The following is a 5,682-nucleotide window of genomic DNA, read 5'->3' as shown; positions in this document are numbered from 1 at the left end:
ATTTATACGGAGCAACTGAGAGAGAGAGAGAGAGAGAGAGAGAGAGAGAGAGAGAGGTGGTCCTGCCCAACAGAAATTAAGCTCACGATTTTATTTTATTTTTGTCTTATTTTTGGGTGTTTAGTTATGGGTTAAAGCCGTGGCAATATAACTATGACTTTAAACCATAGTTAAAAGCCACCACGGTCCGTAGCCTTTGCTCCATTTTTTGGTTGTAAGGGAGAGTGTTGTTCCCCATTCTAGAACAAACCCCTTTTCTCCCATTTTGCTACAAATAGAGGATCCATAATATGAATGTTTCTCATACCTCTTCTCTCCCAACTTCTCTCATATTTTCTTTTTTCATTTTCTCTACTCACACCTCTTCTCTTAATTTCTCTGATTTTTTAAGTTTCATACCTTTTCTCTTTACATTGCTTAACAATGTATGACAATCATCTGAAATTTTCATGTTTGTGGGTTAAGGTTCAGGCAGATTGTGATTTCTTCCTCAGGTTATGATTTTATTAATGATTTGCATTGTTTTGCTATTAAATGGTTTCAAAGATGGAGCAAATTTGGATGCAAATTGGGATGAAGCACATCTTGTAAATAGTTAGCATTCAAATTTAATGGGTAAAGTCAAGATGATTAGGATCCGCCTGCCAATGTTATTTTGAGGCCATGCTTCATCCACTTTATGTACATTATTTAGATATTGAGGTGATCTAATGGTGATTGTTATTGGTTGTTGATGCATTTGTAAGTGCCATAGTTTATAGCCCTTTGTGTTATCAAATTTGTGGTGCCAAAGACACTATTATGAACCTTGTATCTGTGAAGAACAATGCTCTACTCAAGATCAACTTAGGTTGACAAGCACTGTTCACAAGTCAAGAATCTCAAGAAGCTTTCAAGGTCAATCTCAAGATCTCAAAAAGCTCTCAAGTTTAAACGACATCAAGACTTCAAGCTCCATTACTTTCAAAGGTCACTCGTCTCTAAAGTTCCAATGTCCTTACTTCACTATTGAGGTATGACTGACCTTAGGTTGATCTTTAGAGTAGGCCATTTTGGATACATAATTCATATGTTTTATATAAGTGAGTTTGGTTTATTCTAAGACAAGTCTTAGATTTTGTTCGACTAGTTCTAGCACTGTTTCGACCTGTCTAAGCATTTCTTGGATCAGTCGTAAGTTTGTTACAAAAATCAAAAATTTTCTTGTAACGTCTCGAAAAAATCCGTACAAGACCCGAGTACCACCTTAGGCAGAAATTACCCAGGACCAAAACCTTTTAGAAATTAGGTTAATGTTAGCAAGTCTAAACTAGAGTGCTTATGAAATTAGCACTAATCACTTTAAATATGATCTGCAAGACTAAAAAAATGTGCAGAATCATTGACGCTACATTACCCTGAAATCTAGAATCCATCTCAAAACCCAGTTGTTCTCCGGAGCACACCGAAACTCCGTATCGGACCTAGACCACAAGTCGTAAGTCCGATTACCCCGAAACTATACAGATATGATCGCATTATTGGACTTGACAACCCTCTCAGAAATCAAGTCTTGATTGTGTCTATAAATGCACAACTTGAGCCTGGAGCGAAGAGCGTGAGAAACGTGAAAATATTTAGAAATAAAATTTGAATTTAAGTAATCTGAGTCGTGTCGCTTGCAGGCCAAATATAAGGATTCAGACCGTCAGAATCTGACCCAAATACACTCTCGGATCAGGAGAAATGTCTCACACATGTAGGTGTACTTGTGACCCTGATCGAGTGACCGTGACCGCTGAATTAAAACTGGTCTGCCACGGCTGATTTGTAAATCCGATCTGAACGACAACTCAGCCTGACCTAGATCTATGGTCAGGGAGCTTAAGTCCGACCGCACGTGGAAAAGGGGCCACCAGAAGTGCTCCGTTGGACCGAAACAGTCCGTATTTGGATATAACCTAAGTATACCTTGGCCCTGGGGCCATTCCCATCAAACCTGGGCCTATATAAGGACCTTAAACCCTCTCCCTCTCACCTCATACGAATTTGATAAAACCCTAGGAGAGAGAGAAGAGAAAAGAGAAGGGAAAAGGGAGAAAATGAGAGTGAGAGTTGGAGATTCTTCCTGAGATTCGATCCCACTACTCCACATACTTAACCACCACTCCTGTGTCCCTATACGGGCGATACCAATCCCGTTCTTAGGTAAGAAAATCTAACCCTAATCTGTTTTAGGGTTTCAGATAGTCTAAGTTATGAAATATCTAACCTAGCTTATGCTATAGGTTGCCAATCTGCTATAGACAAAAACTTAGCTTTAAAACTGAGTTCGTTACAAGTCTACCGACAAAAGGTGTAGACTATGAACGTATAGGTTATGGTTTCCAAGGCTTTCAATGTCGGTTAATGGTTTATTACTAATCTGGGTGCAATTTCACATACCAAATGCAATGTTTGTATCGTGTTTCTGATATATATGCACTATATTGAGTTTAGTGTATTCCATGTATATGTAGAAAGTATCGTATGCGTATGAAATTTGAACGTGTACTTGCCATGATTAATTGTCATGTGTTTGTGCTAGTTGTATGTGTAACAACTCCTTGGCGAAAGGATTTTCCCTAAGACGTGCTATCACCAACATACGTCATGTATGTTGGAATATGTAGTCTAAGTGTTTGTAGAAATGTCTGAATGATCAAGTGTGTAATAAATTGTACTTTATATGGGTATTGAGAAGAAATTCTCAACTATCTTAACGATGTGTATGATTTCCTCCATGTAACTTATATTCTTTGTCTGTTTTACTTAGACACTGCCTATGTGTGAATTCATGTTTAAGTTAAAATTCATCAAATGCTCACATGCTTGTATGATTAGAATTGTTAATCCATTACTGTTCGGATTAGCTTGTTGATTATCTGTTATCATTGAATGTGTTTGGGACTATAGAATAGTCCAGGCAATCGGTAACAGGTTCTGATTTGGTGGTTGAGGTTGCTCCGCCACATATGACAGGATCGATGAATCCTAGCCGTACTTGGGATGTCGGCAGTGATTAGGCCACACAGAGTGCTTACGCACTTCATGTCGATTAACTCAACGTGCGCTCATACTAATCGAGCTCGTCAAATAACCCGATTGACCCGATGTATGTTCACCATGAATGGACGCTACTGCTTGAATCTAAGGTACAAAACTCACCAGTGAAAACTCTTTTAAACCTTGGTACCTCGATCCGCTAAGACTCATGAGCCGGGCATGGTGGTATGGGACACCGTGGTCGAGCTGTCGGCCTACGCTGGGGTGACAAGCCACCCCGTAATGACCAGTGAGCAACCCAGACTCATGAGCCGAATATAATGGTATAGGACACTGTATTCGAGCTATCGACCTACACTGATAAGGTGACGAGCCCTTTATAGTGACCTCGAGCGTGCACTAAGACTGCGTAGAGGCGACGAGCCCTTACGTAGCAACAAGAGTACACTAGGCCTGCACTGATAAGGTGACGAGCCCTTTGCAGCGACCTAGAACCATAACATCATATGATATTTACTAGGCTTGACGACCCTAGAATGGATCATTGTTTGGGAATTGATATAAAGGAGGTGCCTTAGCTTCCCAATCCTGGTGTATGAAAGGGACTAATAATAACTTGGTAATCACGCTCATTTCATCGCACTGCATGTGCCCCGGGTTGAAGAGCACAGAGGGAAGAAAGCATACCACAACCGTAAGATGGTTTCCCACGAGAGACTGTAGGCGAGGGCATGCATATCTAGGAATGTCTAATATGTCTGTTTTATCATTACTGCTTGACTGAATTGATAACATGTTAACCTTTGTTTTATGGTTCCACTGAGTTGATCACTCACTCCCACGTTCTGGGACGGTGTTCTGAACACCCACTAGAATCTATCTTAGTTGTAGATGATGATGTGACTCAGGAGGCGGATCCTGATTACTATGACGATCAGGATGAGTTCTCATATATGCAATTCTCTGGTGGTTTCACTTAGGCCATCCGGATCGAAGGGGCTATAGGGTTTATTATTGTAGTTGAACTATTACATGTATATGGTGACTCAGTGATGTATTCATGCTCTCGAGACCGATCGTGATCCTTTTGGCTCATACATGTTTATATACATTTTCCAGTCTTCTGCTTGTGTTATATGAATTGATCTGGAGTATGAATTACTGTTTTGGTATAATCTCACTCATGATTAATGCACTAACACAGACAGCATTTAATCATCATTCTCTATGTTACATAAGTGATGCGTTGGAACTCGTGGGTTGAGTTTATGCTCGACTCCCAATTTTCAGGGTGTTATATTTCTGTTAGGCTTCGACTAGTCCTGGGGACTGTTCGACCAGTCGTAGGAACGGTGTTGACTGCATCTTCAACCAGTCGTAGGAACAGTGTTGACTGCATCTTCAACCAGTCGTAGACCTACGACTCAAAGAACATCGTTGAAATTCGGCCACATACGACCAGTCGAAGGGATCTTACAACCAGTCGAAGGAGACCTACGACTAGTCGATCATGGACGGTCCAAAACTAGAAAAAAAGGATGGTCTAAAACCGTCTCTAATGACCAAAAAGGACGGTCATGGACCGTCGCAAGTGCCGTCAAATTTTGACGTGTCATATTACTTAAATGACGGTTTTATTGATGAAAAAAAGACGGTCATGGACCGTCCTAAAAAAGGATGGTCTCGGTCCGTCTCTTATAAGCCTTTAAAGGACGGCCATCAACCATCCTTAAAAAAGACTGTCGTAGACCGTCTCTGATAAGCCTTCAAAGGATGGCCATAGATCGTCCTTTAAAAGGACGATCATGGACTGTCCTTAAAAAGGACTTTCGTAGACCGTCTCTAATAAGCCTTCAAAGGACGGCCATAGACCGTCCTTTAAAAGGACGGTCATGAACCATCTCTTATGGGCCTTCAAAGGACGGCCATAAACCATCCTTTTTATGAGGGTCAATATACACCTGTTACAATATATTTCACCGTATCCATCCTAATATACACCTGTTATATAATATATTTCATCATATTCACATTCACATCCATCTAAACAACCCAAACTACGTAAATCCAACATAAACTGCATTCATCCAAACATAAACTACATCCATCCAAACACAAGCAATCTTATCCACATTGCATTCATCCACACATAAATACATATAAGTTTAACATCATAAATAAAAAAAGAAAAAAAAATCAGCAACAATTTTCTTTTTGTGTCTTTCACCTGAAAAAAAATATTAAACCAACAAAGCATTATAATTCAGAATCATGAAGAATTGCATAAACTTCTTCCAAAAAAGTGGGCACTTTTTAAAAATAAAACTGATCATTAAAATAGGTTTAGGTTTAGGTTTAGGTTTTAGGTTTTAGGTTTAGGTTTAGGTTTAGGTTTAGGATTAGGTTTTAGGTTATAAGTTTAGGTTATAGGTTATAGGTTAAGGTTTAGGTTATAGGTTTTGGTTTAGGTTTAGGTTAAGGTTTAGGCTTAGGTTATAGGTTTAAGTTAAGGTTTAGGGTTTAGTTATAGGTTATAGTATATAGGTTATAGCTTTAGGGAATTGAGAATAGGTTAAGGTTAAGGTTTAGGTTTAGGAAATCGGGTCCGAGTTCTGGATCAGGTTTAGGTTTGAGTTTTCAAGTTTAGGTTTAGGTTTA

This window comes from Magnolia sinica, chromosome 2 (genome assembly GCF_029962835.1).
Source record: "Magnolia sinica isolate HGM2019 chromosome 2, MsV1, whole genome shotgun sequence".
Taxonomy (NCBI): domain Eukaryota; kingdom Viridiplantae; phylum Streptophyta; class Magnoliopsida; order Magnoliales; family Magnoliaceae; genus Magnolia; species Magnolia sinica.
This window is presented reverse-complemented; position numbering follows the sequence as displayed.